The following is an 18,001-nucleotide window of genomic DNA, read 5'->3' as shown; positions in this document are numbered from 1 at the left end:
ACAATTAAAACAGAAAATAAAAATTTGTGGATTCGTGATAGGAAAACACGACCTGGAGCATCTCTGTAAGCAAAATGAGACTGAGAAGAGTGACATTTTAATAAAAGAATAAATCAGAACCAATCTGAGGCTGCTGACCACGTTCACTGCAAGCACCTCCCAGAGGTGTCTGTTTTGTGATCCCATGTAATTGAGGAGGGATGGGGAAAGATCACATCAAACAGCAAAGCCATGCTTTGGAGAGACACAGAACATGGTGCTATGAAAAATCCAGAGCATTTCTGATGACAAAGCTGCTCCACACACAGAGCTGCTGGCGTGTGGCAATGCTGAGTTATGGGGTGTTCTGTCAAGAAACCTGTGTGATATTTCACCCCCAGACACCAGTTCTGCACACAGGAACTCTAAGATTTGCAGGCATTGCTAGAACTTGCACCAAATCCTGTTTATTTTTTTAAGTAATACACAGAACACTTATTTTTTTAAGTGAATATACAGAATTCACTGTGAGAGGAGCAGGATTCAGTTTTCCAACTGTTTTATTTTTTTTTAATTCAAGTTTCCAGCTCCAAGTCCAGCAACACCCAAGCATGACATCACACTTATATCAATTGCTTTTCATTGTCAACACACATTTGTTAGTAATTCTACCATGTTTTGAAAACTGCAGAACAAGGATTCAAGCTCTACAAACATAATTGTGCCTTAATAGCCATGGAAATATTTATTGTGTTGCTGCATCAGACCCACTGTTATTCAAAGGAGCAGAACTTGTTAAATGTACTTTAGGTATAATTCTGTATTGGATGTTCAAGTGCCTAAATGAGTCAGACAAGCAAATCTAAGCTGTTTTCTTGAGTGGGTAATTCTGAAGTGGGGACTCTGTTTGATGTCAGCCCATAATGAAGCACTAATTCACAGCCCACTCGCCCTGGTAAAAGTCACATTATTAAAAAGAACGGAAATTCCTCTCTCCCAGCTCTTGAGGGCAAATAACAGCCTCAGCACATTGTAATAGCTATGCTGGTAATGAGAACTGCTGGAGAAAACAGAGGAACACCAATTTGTTTCTTTAAAAAGAAAAAAACAAACACACTTATTTAAAAAGAAATGAGAAAACCCAGCAAACTTCACCACCATCCCCTAACGCACCTGTGTGCATGAACAAATCTTGTTCCCCATCCCCCTAAAACCCAAACTTTGCTACAGCAGTGATCATGAACTCGGTATTTCATTAGACAGACACTCAAAACTAAACGTGCACTTTGCATAAATAATTTCCCCCAGGATATTTGGGATGCACAGCCTGTGAACCCCAACAGGAATCACCACACCAGGGCTGAAGTGAGCCACTGAAAAACCTCCTGCTACCTTGCCAGGGCCTGGCTGGAGCCTGGCAGAACCACACTGAGCTAGGAGCGAGGGATGAGACCAAAAATTCTCTCTGTAATCAATTCTTGCAGGGCAGAGATAGAGAGAGAGGACAAAAATATTCACAGTGCAGGAGTGAACATCACTCGTCAGATTTGTCACTTGAGAGATTCAGAAGCAGCTCCAGGGTTTCACTTGGTCAGGGAAATCACAGAATTCCACACCAACCTCTACAAAATCCCTCTCTTCCATGCCACGTGGCTGAACTTGCATTTTTATACCCTGAAATCTCCATGACAGAACAAGCAGAACAACCTCCCACCCTTCAAAGCTCATTTTACACCCAAAATGCTGCTCAGTCAACTTCCGACATTGGGATATTGTCCCCATCTCTGCCCAGGTCAGAACCCATCTGAGTGCCCACAGAACACCACAGAAATCCACTGAGTTTGAAATATAGAAATCCACAGAAATATTGCCAGTAAAATGCAGCAGACCTCAGTGCAGAACAGACCCTGCAGGTTGCTTCCATCCCATGAAATGCTGAATTATCTCACAGGTGAACAACATGCCAACAGCACCAAAAAAACCCCTACAAATCTTTGAAACTCTTCCCCTTCCCCTGAATCAGCTTGAGGTGCAGGAAAACATGAAACAGGAGACATTTAAATGCTCTTACACCAATTAAAGGAGAATAATTCAAAAGTCTTTGCTATATAAGCACAAGCAGGAAAAGCTAAAAAATAAATTGGCACAGATGTATCAGAGTGTGGTGAACAGGAGATGCCAGCATGGGAAGAGGCAGAAGAATTTGCAATAATGAGGGCAAAGATGGACAGAAAGGGATGAGGTGATTTCTGGGCTCTGTGCAACTGAAGGAAAGGACCAGAGACAGCAGAGATTAAAAAACAAAAAAGGCAGTAAAATAATATTAATAGCATAAAAGTTGAGTCAACATCTGATAAGCAGGGAGTATTTTTTAAACATGTTTTGCACTGGCAAAAATGCACTGAAAGAACTGGGGGAAAAAACCAAACCAAGCCCTAAGAGCGTTACTAGGGAAATGCATGTTTTGAAAGAAAAATGTTCTCCAATAGGTATTTCCAAAAATATGCCTTTCATAAATTCCTATTATCTGGGAATTACCACTCAACTGCAGGCAAACACAGCACTGAACAAAGCAATTCAAGCAATTTGAGGAATATCTCAGGAGGCAAGGATGTTTGCTCAAGGAAATTATCCTACAGTCGACTTCTCACATGCAACACAGAATTTTTTTTTCCCCTCTAACACTTTCCCAAAACAAGCCCTAAGAACATCCTGGCAGTCAGTGAGCACCAGACCACGTAAGCACAAAGCAGGTTTAGCGCTCAAGAACACCAGGCTATTCACATTTTAATAATCAAACAGATGGCTAAAGCCCTGCCAGATCTAGCTCTAATTATCTGAAGGTTTGTTTATTTATTAAATATGCAGCAATGTTCCCAAAAAGCCTTTCCTCAATAAATAAATCAATGAAAACCATCCTACAACAGCACGGTTTTAAAGCACTGGGAACATGCTGACGACAGTGGGATTTGTTGGTTTTTTTTTTTACTGTCACTGACTTCAGTCCTTCACGTTTCCAGAGATGGAACCTTCCACACAGAGAAATGCACAGATTCTGCTCTGAGTATTAAAAAATATCATCAGAAAGGATTCCTGGAGAAGCAGGATCTGTCTCCAAGGTATGGAGCAGCTGGCACAGACCCCAGCTTTGACAGGGGCCAGCCCAGATGTGACAGTGACAAAGAACAGACAGAGCAGATGGAGAAATGTCCTGCCCACAGGTGTCCCACCCTGGCTGCTCTCCACACCTCCAAACCACCAACCTGAGTCAGCAGAAAAACCCCACGTTCACAGCCATTCCTGACAGCTGTGTGCTCATCCAAATGTGGGGCCCTACCTGGGCTGAGCAAAAAATAACGTGAAATATTTTGCTGTATGTGCAATGAAACACATCATCTCCCCATCTATCAACAGTGGAATCATATTATTTAATTTATATTAGATATAAATTAATATAATATAATATAATATAATATAATATAATATAATATAATATAATATAATATATATTATATTATATAATATATATTAATAATTATATAATATATAATTATATAATATAATATATAATATTATATTATATATATTATATATTATATATTATATTATTATATATATTATATAATATATATATATTATATGATATATAGTATATTATATATATATATATCATATAATATATAATATACTATACAATATATATTATATATTATATGTTATATATTATATATTATATATATTATATAATATATGTATTATATTATTATATAATGTATTTATATATTATTACTATTGATAAATAACAGTGTAATTATAATTATTTCATAACAGTGAAATAATAAACCAAGAATAGGAGACCCACCCTTTACCCATTACTCACCCTGCCAGAATCACCTGTGCCATTTTCTGTTCTGGGGTTCATTTCCAGGTCCAGCTGCTGTTCAGTATTTTTAACTGGATATGTTAAACACTGGACATTAATACATGTTAATGGACTTTTGTTTTTTTTGTATTTATTTTAATAATTCTCCTCTTTACTAGTTCTCAACCTCAGGTATGTTATGCCTCAACTCTTTAATAAAAGGAATACAAGGGGACCTGGAGAAGGTGACTATTTCTACATAACTGAATTCAATAACCCACTCAAAGTAAGCTGTAGAGAGGATAAGGTGCAAGGACTGACTCACACCGTAACAAAAATAATATTTACAGAGGAATTTAGGAGAAATTTAAACTTTTAATTCTATTACTGAAGATGAAAAAGAGGCAGAAATAAAAGTAATATGTTTTCAGAGCACATTTGCCTGGCTCATAGGAAGAACAGTTATTTCACTTATTAACTATTCACATCACAATTTGAAGGAAGGGTGGGCGAATTTCCACATTTGGCAAATAAAGCACCTCAGACTCAGTATCCTGAACGCAGCATTTGGGAGCGACATGAATGGCTCCTGTGAAGTTCAAAGCCACCATTTCTGCATCAGGGGCAGGATGTGCTCTGCCCTGGACCCCTCTCCAGCCCAGCAGGACCTGAGCGAGCACCAAGGTGTCAGCACAGCACAGAACGGGTTCTGCAAAACTGCTGCAAACATTTCTGCCTCTGAATCTCACTGGGATTAGACTACATTAACAGGCTCAGAAGGACAGCAGAGATAAGAAAAATGATCTATTTCTATCCCAGCACCATACAGCAACACTGAGGTTGTAGCTTAATGGATGTTCAGGAGCACATCAAAGCAAAGCAGAAGAGATTTTGTTCAGTTCCTTCACAGTTGCAAAAATGTGGCTAAAGCAGACACAAGGAGTTATTTGCTTACAGACTTCAGGGACAGGAGTGCAGGGAAAGGCATTTCTTACCCTGATGTCATTTGCAGCTGACAAGCAAAACAGGTATTTTCTGTGGCAGATAAGGCAGAAAAATTGAAAGAAGCCCCACGTTACTGTGGTGTGGACAGTGGAGATGTTTAAAACAATACTAATTTGCCAGGTTCACAAAAAATGCAAAAATGAAAATTAGAATTTTATCTCCAGAAGGCAGACCATGGAAGAGTCCATGAGGCAAAATCATTTCTCCAGTGCTGAAGATGAAAGCCAAACAATGAAGTTTCCCAACAAAGTCACATCTCCAGCCTGTGCACAAGCACGAGCTGTTAATTAATTATTTAATGAAAAGCAGAAGAAAACCACTGCATAACCTAATTCAGCATTGTGCAAACTTATTACTCTCTAGTCCCTAATAAAATTAAAAGAACGCACTGAGGCTGCAAACTCAATTATTTGGAGGTGGAAAATGCCAGAATTAAGGTTGCCTAAGACCACAAACGTTGGCAGAGGCACAAAGCAGCAGCCCCACCGGTGACATTCCAGCACTGTGGCTCACACCAGTGTCACGGTGTTCGTATTTTCTGAAAAACTCTTTTGCCAGGATTTTCTCCTGAGAAGCCGGGAGGCCTCAGGAACAAAATGTAAACAATGGTTATCTGCTGCTGTGGAATGCAACAGGTGCATCTGGGATTGGTCTCATGTGGATGTTTTTAATTCATGGCCAATCACAGCCCAGCTGGCTCAGACTCTGGTCAGTCACAAGATTTTATTATTCATTCCTTTGTATTCCCTTCAAGCCTTCTGATGAAATCCTTTCTTCTATTCTTTAGTATAGTTTTAATATATAATTTTCTTTTAATATAATATATATCATACACTGTGAGCACCACCTTTCATCCCTCTGCTCCTGCCAGTGACAAGCCCAGGCTGATCAGCCCAAGCAGGGTGACGAATTCCACCTGCTTGTCATCAAGCCCAAATTCCCCTTGCTCGGCCACACATCCACTTGTGCCCCTCTCTAAAATCCCAGCAGCCCTTTCAGGACATGTGCTAGAGCTTCAGCCTGCTTACAAAAGCTCTCTTTCAATATTAATCATTGCTCTGACCCAGATGTGGCAGAGGCACGTTGAAAACCCAATCAGTGCAATCCCCAGGCAGATAACAAATCCCAGGTTTTGCTTTATGAACGATAATCGTTACACAATTAAACAAAGGGTAAAGAGATAACAAAACTGCATCTGAGCTTTCTGTTCCAAGGATCAGGCTGAACTGGGACCTGCAGAGTCTGGAGCAAGAGCAGGAGACCCTTGCAAGCGTGACTTGGAATAAATTAAATTCATTACACAAAATGGTGAGAACTCAGTGCCTGGAGCTCCTGGGTCACCTTGTGCAGAGACAGACTGATGGCACACCCGGAGCTCCCCGTGCCCATGTGCCAGGCTCCCAGCCCTCTGCCAGCCTCTCCACACTCCGGGATGGGACAAACCAATCCCACACCACACTCTGCAAGGATGCTCAGATCTCACAACTTCAGTTATAAAGCTCAGACCGGCATTCACAAGATAAGCTGATTTTTTTCTTCCTCCCCCACTCATTCATTATAAGGCAAAGAGGTTTCCTGAAGAAATAAAACAGTAATTCCACTGAATGTTCGTCAGGAAAGACAGGAGAAAAATAAGTGATGGACAAGATGCAATTGGCTTAAAGAGGTGCTAAAGTTTCTTTTAAATGGAAGCAAAAAAGAGATACAGAAAAAGATGAAAGAGTGAGTTAGAGCAGCATGTGTTATTAAGAGCTGAAGTTATGAAATACTAAGGAGAAAAATCCTACATTTCGCTAACTAAAGCAGCATAAAAATTCTTCTGAAAAGAATCTGAAATAAAATCAGGAAGAGAGATGTGGTAAGAAATCAGAGGTTCAAAACCAGCTGAATGCAAAGGTGTTTTAACAACTGATAAGAAAATGCAAACTACCACTGTTAAGATCAGATTATTAAAAATCAAAAGCATCATATCACACACTCATACTCCCATCTGATACCCAGGGAAGCCTCTGGCAAATCACACTCAAGAGTTCAGCCAGCAGATGGGAGGCTGTGGCAGGGCAGACCCAGCCCCTACACCCAACAAATCACTGCCCCGTTTGATTGTTTAACTTAATTAGTGGGTAAAATAGCAGTGTGTACAGTAGGGGCAATCAATGCCATTCCAAGTCCTTAGCTGTGACAATGACAGTGAGTTCATCCAGGGAACCTGCACCCAGGGACAGGATTAGGATTCCTTTCTGGCCATCCCCTCCCAGCTCTCATTCCCAAAATCAGGAATCCCTGTGACCCCAGCACTGCCCCTGCAGACATTCCCTGCAGGCTGGGGCTTTTCTGCAGTGGTGCCTGTCGCAGACATTTCTTCATAAAAATCCTTTCTTTGGGATTTCTCCTTCTTCTGGGAAGCAAAGGGCCCCAGAAGAAGAATGTAAACAAATTGTTATCAGCTGTTGTGAAATGTAGCAGGTGTCCCTGTGATTGGCTCATCTTCCATGTGTACCATTAAAGGCCAATCACAGGAGCAGCTCAGGGACAGATTCCCTGGGCAAAGAACTTTGTTATTCATTCTTTCTATTCTATTCTTAGCATAGCTACTCTCTGTAACCTCTCTTTTTCTTCCTTTTAGTATAGTTATAATGTATTATATATCTTATATCAATAAATCAGCCTTCTGATCAAGAAACAAGATTCTCATCCTTCTCTCACCACAGTAACCGTCTAAAGTCGCTGTAATAGGTGCCACTTGTAAATGACAAATGGCTGTGGACAAAACACTGCTGCAAGTTCAGACTGAAGTGATTCCCACACATCATTAATATTTCAACCTGGCTTAGCTTGCTCTGGGTAAAGAGGTTTTGACTCAGTTACTTCCATTTCAGGAAAACATCTGTACAACATTTTTGTAAAAAGCAGTAGAAATAAAAAGTGCTAGGAGAACAAATGAAGGCATTTGAAATACAAGTGGTAAAGAAAGCTTCTACCCAGCTGGTGAGTTCATCTTCCCAGCCTGCAACACCCCCCAAAAGCCAGCCCAAACAGATTATCCAGGAACACTATTTTTTTTTGCACTTCTTGCAGCAAGAGAGCAAAAAGAAAAGGCAGGGATCATCTGAGCACATTAACCTCCCTGGAAGAGAAGGGAATGAGACAAGATCTTTAGAGAATTGCATTCTGTCTGCCTCCACAGTAATGGCATTACACTCGAATGAAAGCAAAATTATGTGGAAGACTGTTAGTTTACTGAGGGGTCAAAGAGATGACAGCTGTGGCAGGAGGAGGCAAACCTTTAATATGCCATGATGGACCAATGTGCACATCCTTCAGTGGGTGAATAAATGTGGCCGAACAGGATTGCACCTGAGCAAGCAACAGCATAGATTAATAAATTCAGCATCACACCATCCAACAACAGAGGCTGCAGGAGTGGAATAAAAAAAAACAACTCCTGAGAAATAGCTGAGTTCTGCTACTCCATTTAGAGACATAAATACAGTCCCAGTGCTGCTGAGGAGAGTTTAATAGATTGAGACATGCAAGTAAAGAGAAAACCCCCAAAAGACAGGGAGACCTCAAATCTTTTTGGTGGTTTTTTGAGCAGAATTGTTCTGTGGCAGATGCTCCATGTGCAGCCTGATCCCCAGCCCAAGCCACACTGCTCCTTGCAGGGTGATGTAATCCTCAGAAATATATCCTTAACTACAATTGAATAAAAAGTCATGGGCTGAAAAAATACAGCTCCATAAAAAAAGAGAGAAGACGTATCGCTGCACAGGGCTGAGAGAAGCAATAACAGGAAAATAAAATCAGGTACTGCATCTCTTCTCATAAGTACAGAGAATTTCCTTGGTTATTAAATGAGACTCCCCACAAGTCCCAGCCTGGGCTCTCTGTAACTGCTCAGTGCCACAGTGGATGAAAAACAAGACATAAATACATAATCAATACCAGAACAGAGACACCAGCAATGCACTGTAACAGGAGCAGCTCTCTAACTTCCACTGCTTCAGTTTTAAGATGCCTACTTGGCTTTGTAATGAACATCAGAAAGCAAAATACACAAGCTGGCAGCAAGCTGGAGCTCTGAAAAAGTATCTTTAAAGCAAGGTGATACCCAGTGAAGGCACTGAAATTGTTATTTGCAATCTGTCCACATTTATTGGGCTGCAGCCAGGGGTTAATTCAGCCAAACTTTGCTGTGTATTTCTTATAAATTCACTGAATGTCAGAGTAATTCTGCAGATCACAAGATCTGTGCTTGTTATAGATGACAGCCTCATTTAGGCTGGGAAAGATCTCCAAGAGTTTCGAGTCTCCAGCACTGCCAAGTCCCACTAAACCACATCCCCAAATTCCCCTCTGCACATCTTCCAAGTGACCTCAAAAGCAAAGGACATCTGCTCTATCTTACTGAAGGTGTTCTTTAAATAATGTAATGTTGTCTAAAACCATGCCAGGGCGCTCCACACCTCAAAATAAAATTAAAAAAAAAAAAAAGAAAAACAAACCCTACATCTACTAAATAAAGTCAAATTCACCCACCCAGCCAAGCCTTCCCTTATTTCAGCTCCTCATCCAAGCCCTTTTAACAACACCCTTTTTTCTACATCACAGCCTGGTGCTGTCAAACACGTTCCAAATTGATATTGTAAATCTTTATTTCAGTTTGAGAAGGCTCCAAACCAATCGCTTTATGAGCCACGAAGGGTGGGGTAGGGCACAGCACAGCCGTGTTTCTGTTGACTGGAACAATTTCCATGTTTGATTTTTTTTTCTAACTTGCAAAAAGTACAGATGAGAGATCAAAGCATTCAGTGCCTACTGAACGTTCCTGTTAACTTCAATGGGCTTCAGATCAGGCCCTTAATGGGGTATTAATGTAATGTAAACATTTTTAACTATTATCTTGATATTATCAGGAGCATGTTAAATGGGCTAACAAGACCCCATTAGGGTAATTCTGACAAACAAATCAAGGGCTGAAATACTTTCCTTAGCAAGGATTTGCTTTGATTTTTTAGTGAATATAAGATCTGTTTTCCCAAATAATCCATATTTCAGAGTTTTAAGAACAGTCCTGCAATGCAAAAATCCTAAGGAACATCACTACTTTTCTTAAACAAAGAAACCAAGCACACACACAAAATAATTAAAGTATTTTTGATTTAAAGCCTTACCAGGTGAGGGGAGCTGTGCAGGAAATGCCACAATTTTTGGTCATTTATAAATATTTCTTATAGAAATGAAGCCAGCATTTCAAAAGGCTCCTGTTCCTAAGAGATCCCATGTGGAGCAAAACCATGGCAAGGCAAGATTTACCTCTGCACTTTTCCCAAGTTATAGAAACTTAATGCTACAGAGCATTAAATCTATATTTCTGGCTGGCCTAAACTGTTAGAGTTAAGCTCACACAACATCCTAAAACATCACCAAAACTTTAGCCTTCATGAAAAAAACTACATGGGAAAACGATGTACTAAACAGCCTTGCAAGGAAAAAAAGTGTTTTTTAAGCTCTCTCTTTTCTGCTCCAAAATATTCTCTTATTTTCTGTGCCAGAAAGTCTCTGCTCTCTCCTTGCCACGCTCCTCTCCTTCACAAGCTATTCATGCACAAGCTTTGAAAGATAGCAAGAGACAAGCAGATTTACATCAAAAAAATAAAGAGAGATAAGGTTGCTATGGGAATAAGAAGACAAAAACTGTTACTTAATCCTACATAAAAAGGATGAGAACTGGAGAGAACTCAGATGGAATTGAAACTGTCACCCCCACCAATGAGGTTATGATCTGAAACAACTGCTTTTTCTCCCTCATTTCCTCTTTGCTTTTATGTAATTTCATTTTCTCCTCAGAATCTCTTTACAGAATACAATATTTCACGTTAAGATTCAAAAAACTTTAAAAAATGAATTAGAAGTAATATTTCCCAATGTTGCTCACTGCTGTCACTCATGAGGCAAACTCTTGCAAAAGCTGAAATATGTCCGCTCTGCAGCAATGCTGTGGATGTAGATGGGAAATTGGAGATGAATCTTTAGATTTTATATATAAATTATGCATAAAAAAATAGAGTCAGCCATGTAGTTGTCTCACTTTTAACTACAGTCTGTGGTCTGCAATAAAGTTTTACAAAGGCTAGCAAGCAAATTCAGATTTAGGGTTTTGCTACAGCAGCAATCAAAGGCAATTCTTGTGAAGTCTGAAGGCAGAAAGAACTGTCACACAGCCCCTGCCCAAAAAGCCAAGGCACCATTACTGTCAGCAGTTTATCTCAGAAAACACTCTCTTATCAGTGCTTGCTGGAATCATCTCCCAGCCAGCACAAAACACGGAATGAATCTGTGCCGTTTTCAGGTTGTTGATACAGGATAAATGTCTCTTCTCATTCTGAAGAGCATAGAGAAAATGTCTTTCCTTCCACTGCACACCCCCAGAGCTGCCCTGACTCAATAAATCCAGGGCCATGGCATCTCCCTACACAGCAAACCTTAAACATGAGAAATGGGATGAAACCTTAAAATGCCCAATTCATAAACTCTCTACCAGGGGATGATCTCTGGCAACATAAAGCCTGGAAATAATGTGGACTAATCAAGATACAAACTTTTCCTGGACATGCAGCAGAGCTTAGGAAGAGGAACACTTTTTGGCTTTTATCTATCCCAAGCTATGCCCATCAACTCCAGTACCCAAATTTGCACTCGGGTGTTTACCAACAGTGAGATCTTTATGTGCCACCCTGAGCTACAGGAGAATCCTTCACTGAATCAAACATCCAACTACCTGAGGATTTTTAGTGCTTTCAGACTGTAGGAGGATAAAATACACACTAATTACCCTTGACTATGCAAATGAAGCTATTTTTAATTCAGGTTTAAACCATTTTTAAGTTCTCATTGCACAACAACCGCCAAAGGCAAGGGAATGCCACACTTCTCTTCGCAGTCCTTGCTGTATGCAGAGCACCTCGAGTTGCCCCAAATAATTTTGCAAAGCAGGTGCAAGGTGTGATTCTGCAGCTCACAGCCTGTGAGGGTGGAGTGGCAGCACTGGAAAAGCAAAATTTTCTGATTATTTCAAACAGGATCCTGACACACTCTGCTGTGTCTGCTGAATAAAAGTGATGCTCGCTCCTCACATGGTACTTTTCAACAAAATGACACTTCAGAGACAGAAACCAATCCTGATGTGTATTTAGGATAATGTGGCAAGTCTCAGCTTTGGAACTCTTCACCCAGACACAGGAACTTCCAAAGTGTCACTGGGCTTGTTCCTGGCAATTTAAATGGAAACCTGAGTCACCTGCACGAGCTCACAGCCATCACAACCAAACCCAGCTCTCCTCAAAACTCCTTTATCGTGCTGTTATTCCATGTTTCTGTGTTCCTGCCTGTGAAATGAGGTGGAACTGGATCTTCTTTAAGGTCTCTTCCAACCCACACCATTCTGTCATTCTCATTTTACAGACCCAGTTGGTTTCAGTATGGAATTCCTTGATTTACATCACTGCTCAAAGTCACTCTGTACCTCCCCCTCTTCACTAAGGTTTTCTGGCCCCATCCACTGAGTAAAATACTACAAATACTTGTAGTGGCTTCTTCAAAAAAAGGTTTCTGCATTCAAGTGCACCTGAACACCTGACCCCCAACTATGCAGAAATTAATGACAGCCAAGCACAAACACATTTACCTACACTTCACCTTCTGCTTTCTATTCCACAGCAGCAAAACTCGCCTGGAAAGAGTTCTGCTTCCCTGCCCAAAGGCCTGGCTTTGAAATGCCTTTGATTTTCTTGAAAGATCCCTAAAAAGTCACCAAGAAAGTCGTAACTCCATGTTCCACCCAAGGAGGGGAAAGGCACCATGCTCTGCTAGTCAACTGTATTTTAATATTCTGTTTATAGTTATGGAAATTTGGCTCGTTTTAGCATCAATAAGTTCTGATTGTGCTAATCAGACAGGAATATAAATGAGCTTTTTTTATTCGCTTAGGTTTTCAAACACGTTTAGTAAATATGGTTGAGGTTAAGCTTTAGACTCTACAATGTTGGGTTATTTTGTTACTGACAAAACAGTGTGTAAATTGTGTTTTAATCCCTGATAAATACTGATCCCTGGAATCTCACTGCTGATATGTACATCCTGTATTGGAGGAGCTAAAGGCTACTATTAACACATTTGTTATTACACAAAGAACTGAGAGGTTAATTATGGCACAAATAAAGCTTTTGTCCAAGGCACTGGCAGCCACATATTTAAAATCACCAAAAAATTAAAAACCTAAAGCATTCATTTTGAACATCATCATTAAGAACAACATGAAAAATCAGAACAGTTTCTACTGAAGAGCTTTTTTTAAACACAAACTGAATTATTCTCAGTTCTGCTGTTTTGCTGAACATCTGCCAAATTATTCAGCTTTAGATTCCAACCTACGGTACCTCCCCTGTTTTTCAACTGTCAGCCTCAGCCTCTTTAATCTGATTTTTTTAACTCCACGGTGTCCTGAGCTTCCCAAGTGAAGGGGTGGAATGGATGGAAGCAAAGAGTCTTCCAACAACTTTCAGGACCTCATTTCTGAAACTTTGACTGTGTTTTTCATACAAAAACCCAAAAACACCCATGGAGAGGCTCCTGTGCTGTCCCTGTCACAAGGCAGGCAAGCTGGGAATCTTCAAAAGTCACTTTTTCCAAGGAGTCTGGGCAAAAAAATGCTCAAGTCACACAGCAAATAAGTAGCCATAAACAAAACACCAGGCTATGATCTATCTACCAAAAAATTCAGCAAACAGAAGACCTAAAGCACTGGGATTTACCACAATTCTTGTTAAATCAATATTTATTTGTGGATTGAAGTAAGTATTCCAGTAGGGATTACTTTCAATGTGCCCAAACATCCCTGGTATTCCAGGAGGGATTACTATTCAGTGTGCCAAGCTCCACAACCTTTTACAATAAATATATTGGAATTATTTGCTCTATTGTACTGCACTTCAAACTGCAGTAGGCAGAGGAACTGCAGAAGTACAAATGTGCAGCCTTCATGCTCAGTAATATTTGCAGTAACAGAATTTTATTGCAGGATAAACCGCTTGGAAATTCCTTCTTGGTAATTCATGTGAAAATCAGAATTGCCACTAGCCGAAATTCCTCCATTCAAATGCCATCAAATCTGCAATGAGCTTAATTAATGAAGATAAAGGCAGCATTTGGCACATTAAAATGAGGCATTAATTGTGTGAAGGTGAGGATTCAGCTTTAAGGTTAGACAGTATCTGCAGCTGCTCTTCAAGAGGAGGCTTCCCTCAGCTGGGAAGACAAAGCAGAGACCAAGGACACTCTTCAAAAGCCATTAAAGGCCTCTCTTCAAAAATAATTTGAATATAACAGCATTTCCTGCACTTGTGGAATTCAATATGCAACTGGTGAGAGCACACCCACCGTGCAAACCAAGATTCCTGGAAATCCATGAACTTGGAGAAAGGCTGGGACGCCAACAAAGGTCTTTGAACTTAAATTTATATCCAGCTTCAAGTTTATATTCAGCTGACCAGAAAACACAGATCCTCATGAAGGAGTCTCTTTTTTCAGCTCTCCTAATTCCAAGTGAATGGATTAAATGTGGTCACCCCATCCATGAGTGCCCAAGGCTACAGGAGGAATAAAGGAGCTGCAGAGGAAGGGGAGATTTACCCTGGGCCACAGCAAGAGGTGAAAGCCTGCACGAATGAAAAACTGCAGGAAATTACACCTGGAATTAATCTGTAACTTCAGCACAGCTTCGTTTGGCGCTTTCACTCTTCATGTTGCTCTGCATATTTTACTCATTTTTATCTTTGAAGTTGCTCTTCAGAGTAATCTAAAAATAATAATTCTAAAGTGTGTGTGTTTTGAAATTTTGAACATTTTGAATATATACATACATACAGACATACAAAATTATAAATATAATATATATATTTATATATATAAATAAAAATAAATAATGGTCACTGATCACCTTTTTGCTCCCCAAACACTTCAGATAAAAGCAGAACTCTCAAGGCCAGTTTCTCACTTTGTAACTAACTGAACCCAAACTTTCTGGCAGTGCAAGGAATGCTGGTGGTGCTGCACAAGCCATCCCAGCTAAACAATTCTGACAGTCACCACTGGCATAGCTGCACTTGAACATGATGGCTGGGCATGTATAACGCACAAAAAGGAGATTACTATTAATATGCAAAAGAATTATGCATCAAAAGCCAGGCTGGCTCTGGCTGAAGGCTGTAACTCTTAATGAAAACTGAATTTGAACAAGAGTAGTAAATGATGTTATTTGTTTTTTTTTTCCTTACAAATGGACTTTTACCCATAAAGAAACTCCCCAGCAAAGACTAAATCTGAAGGGCATATTTCTGCTCTCCTTGTGGCATGATTTAATCCCAACATCAGAGCAGTAAGAACACAGAAGGTTTCTTTCCATGCTCTTTGGGAAATAAAGAATCATGACTTCCAATTTCATAAGTCTCCTAAACTTGATACTCAAAAAGAGAACTGTGAATCTGATACATGACATTGCTGTGCCTGAGGGTTTAACAGTTTATTTCTGTATTAGACTGAGAAAACAAAATGAAAAATATGAAAATGAAAGCGATAAAAATACCTGAATTGACATAAAGAAATACACAGAATATGATCTAGTTTTTAACTCAAATGAACTGCTGAATAAGGAATCAGAAGAAAAATCTCCCTATTGGCAAATTTTAGTATAAAGTGACAGAAGAGGAACTAGGCTTCGATGTCTAAATAATTTCTATATATTACAGTAGAGCACTGGCTGGGGTTTTTGTTTGTAGTTTTGTTTGGCTGGTTTTTGCCAAAAAAATTTGGAAAAAAATTAATAATTATTTTTGTTTTTCTCTATGTAAATAAAGTGCAGCAAAGCCAGTGTTAGGACACACAGTTTGTGACGGCAAGGAGTCAGAATTTCAGGAGAGAAAGTTAATCCAAGTGGCGTCTCCAGCCTCACCCTGGCCACGGTGTTTGAAATGTGCCCCTTCATCTCCTGAAGGAGAAAAAATTTATGCATTTACACACAGAGTCCTCCTTGTTTCGTTTCTTTGAACTCTCTTTTTATTCACAGCTTTCCTTCCCCTTCAACCACCCTTCAGAAGTTGTTTTTCTGTTAAACCTCAGCAGATTCAGGAACATCCATTCCTGGGGAGGAGAGCAGCTGGTTTGAGCAGAGAGAACAGCAGAGCACAGCGAGGGAGGGAAGAAAGCAGAGCCTGTGCTCTGCAGGGCTGGAGCAGCCCAAACACTGCCCTTGGTGCCTTCTCCTGCTCTCCAGGAACAGGAAAATGCAGCCAAAAATGCACAAAAGAGGTCAGAAAATGCAGAAAATGCAGCTGCCTCACAAACTGCAGGGAGGTTTTTACACACTCATGAGATGTGGGTTCACAAAGGCATCAAACTGCTCATCAAATTCCTTCTCACATATTCCAGACAGGAATTCTACCCCAGCTCCCCAAAGGACCAAGTGCAATCAGCACTTTCAGGAGGGGTGAAAGCCCTACAAGAATCACAAGTTGCAGGAAGTTACACCTGAAATTAAATCATGACTTAGCACAGCTTAGTTTGGCACTTTCATTGCTGATGTTGGTCTGCATGCTTTACTCATTTTTATCTTTGAATTTAGTCTTCAGAGTAATTTAAACATAATAATGCTAAAATTTGTGTTTTGAATGCTTCTAACAAGGCAGACATTTGGAAACCCCACATATATATACATATATACATATATATACATACATACATATATATATATATACACATATATATACATACATACATATATATATATATATATATATATATATATATGTATTTTTTTTAATACTCAGGAATCTCCTTTTTGCTCCCCAAGGTAAATGGACAAAAAAACCCCCATGGGATCATTAGTCATACAGATATAATCATACTTTAATAAACAAAAACCCAAGGGCCACTGGTGGTTTTTTTTCATTAGATCCTCTCACATTCTCCTCTTTGATGAACTATGAAGATTCACAACAGATAAAGGAAAAGCAATTCAATACAGGACACTGCAATAAGGGGCATAGTTTGAAATACATTATCTGCAAAGGCAGACAATGTCAGGGTTCATAAGCCAAGATCAGCATCATCTCCTTTTCTGCAGCTGTGATGTTATTTCATAACACTGAACTGCACACAGCTCTTTCAAGAACTGTCTTTTTGCTTATAGGCAGAGCAAAAGAAAAATGGTTTTCTATGGGCAGACAGAATACCTGCTGATCTGTCTTAATAAGAGCTTAAAACAAAATTCTCCAAACTGTTTGACAACTTGTTTCCACATTTACATTGTGCTCTTATGAAAATCTGTTTTGAAATCAATTCAGCTCCAGGACTCCCAAGTGGATTTTAGGTCCACTGAAGAGATTCATGCAACTGAAGCACACAGGTGATGTTAGCATGAACACATGCCCAAATAACAGGTTTTTATGTGAGGACTGAGCCCTTCTGCAGAGTTTTGAGATGGGCCAGGCAGCTGGAAATGCTCAGTTTTCCTTGAATTGCATCTGGCTCAACTCCTGTCTCTGCCGGTGCTGACAGGGACTCCACAGAACCTCCCCAGTGACACCAATCCAACATTAAATCTGGGATGTGCATCCTTGATGGGTGCTCCAGGCTCCCAAGCGTGCCAGCTGGCTTCTGGGAACAGGAAAATCAGCTTTTCACTTGACTTCTAGATGGCTCTCCAATTTACCATCTCCCCATGGCCACTACACTGACATTTGGCAACGTCACAGGGAGTCACCTGAAATAGGTGCACAGAGGGGTGGGAGGATGGACACTGCTTTAACAATGTCACTTCCCCTTCTTTAAAGTCCTAAGTCAAAAACAAATCCTGGCCCTCTGAGCCTCCATGAGAAGATAATCCATCTACCCTGGAGCTGTGGGCAGGACCCCAGCCCTCCTGAGCACACACAAGGGATGGAAGGGGATGGGAAGGGGATGGGAAGGGGATGGGAAGGGGATGGGAAGGGGATGGGAAGGGGATGGGAAGGGGATGGGAAGGGGATGGGAAGGGGATGGGAAGGGGATGGGAAGGGGATGGGAAGGGGATGGGAAGGGGATGGGAAGGGGATGGGAAGG

General features: G+C 40.3%; 1 protein-coding gene across 2 annotated transcripts in view; it reads right to left on the bottom strand.

Annotated features, from left to right (window-relative positions):
• Positions 1-18,001, bottom strand: part of CNTN3 (contactin 3) — a 101,646-nt gene that overhangs the window by 57,224 nt on the left and 26,421 nt on the right. The window lies entirely within an intron of this gene.

The sequence above is a fragment of the Zonotrichia albicollis genome, chromosome 12 (assembly GCF_047830755.1).
Source record: "Zonotrichia albicollis isolate bZonAlb1 chromosome 12, bZonAlb1.hap1, whole genome shotgun sequence".
Classification (NCBI taxonomy): Eukaryota; Metazoa; Chordata; class Aves; order Passeriformes; family Passerellidae; genus Zonotrichia; species Zonotrichia albicollis.
Note: the sequence above shows the minus strand (reverse complement) of the source record. Positions and strands in the feature narration are given on the sequence as shown.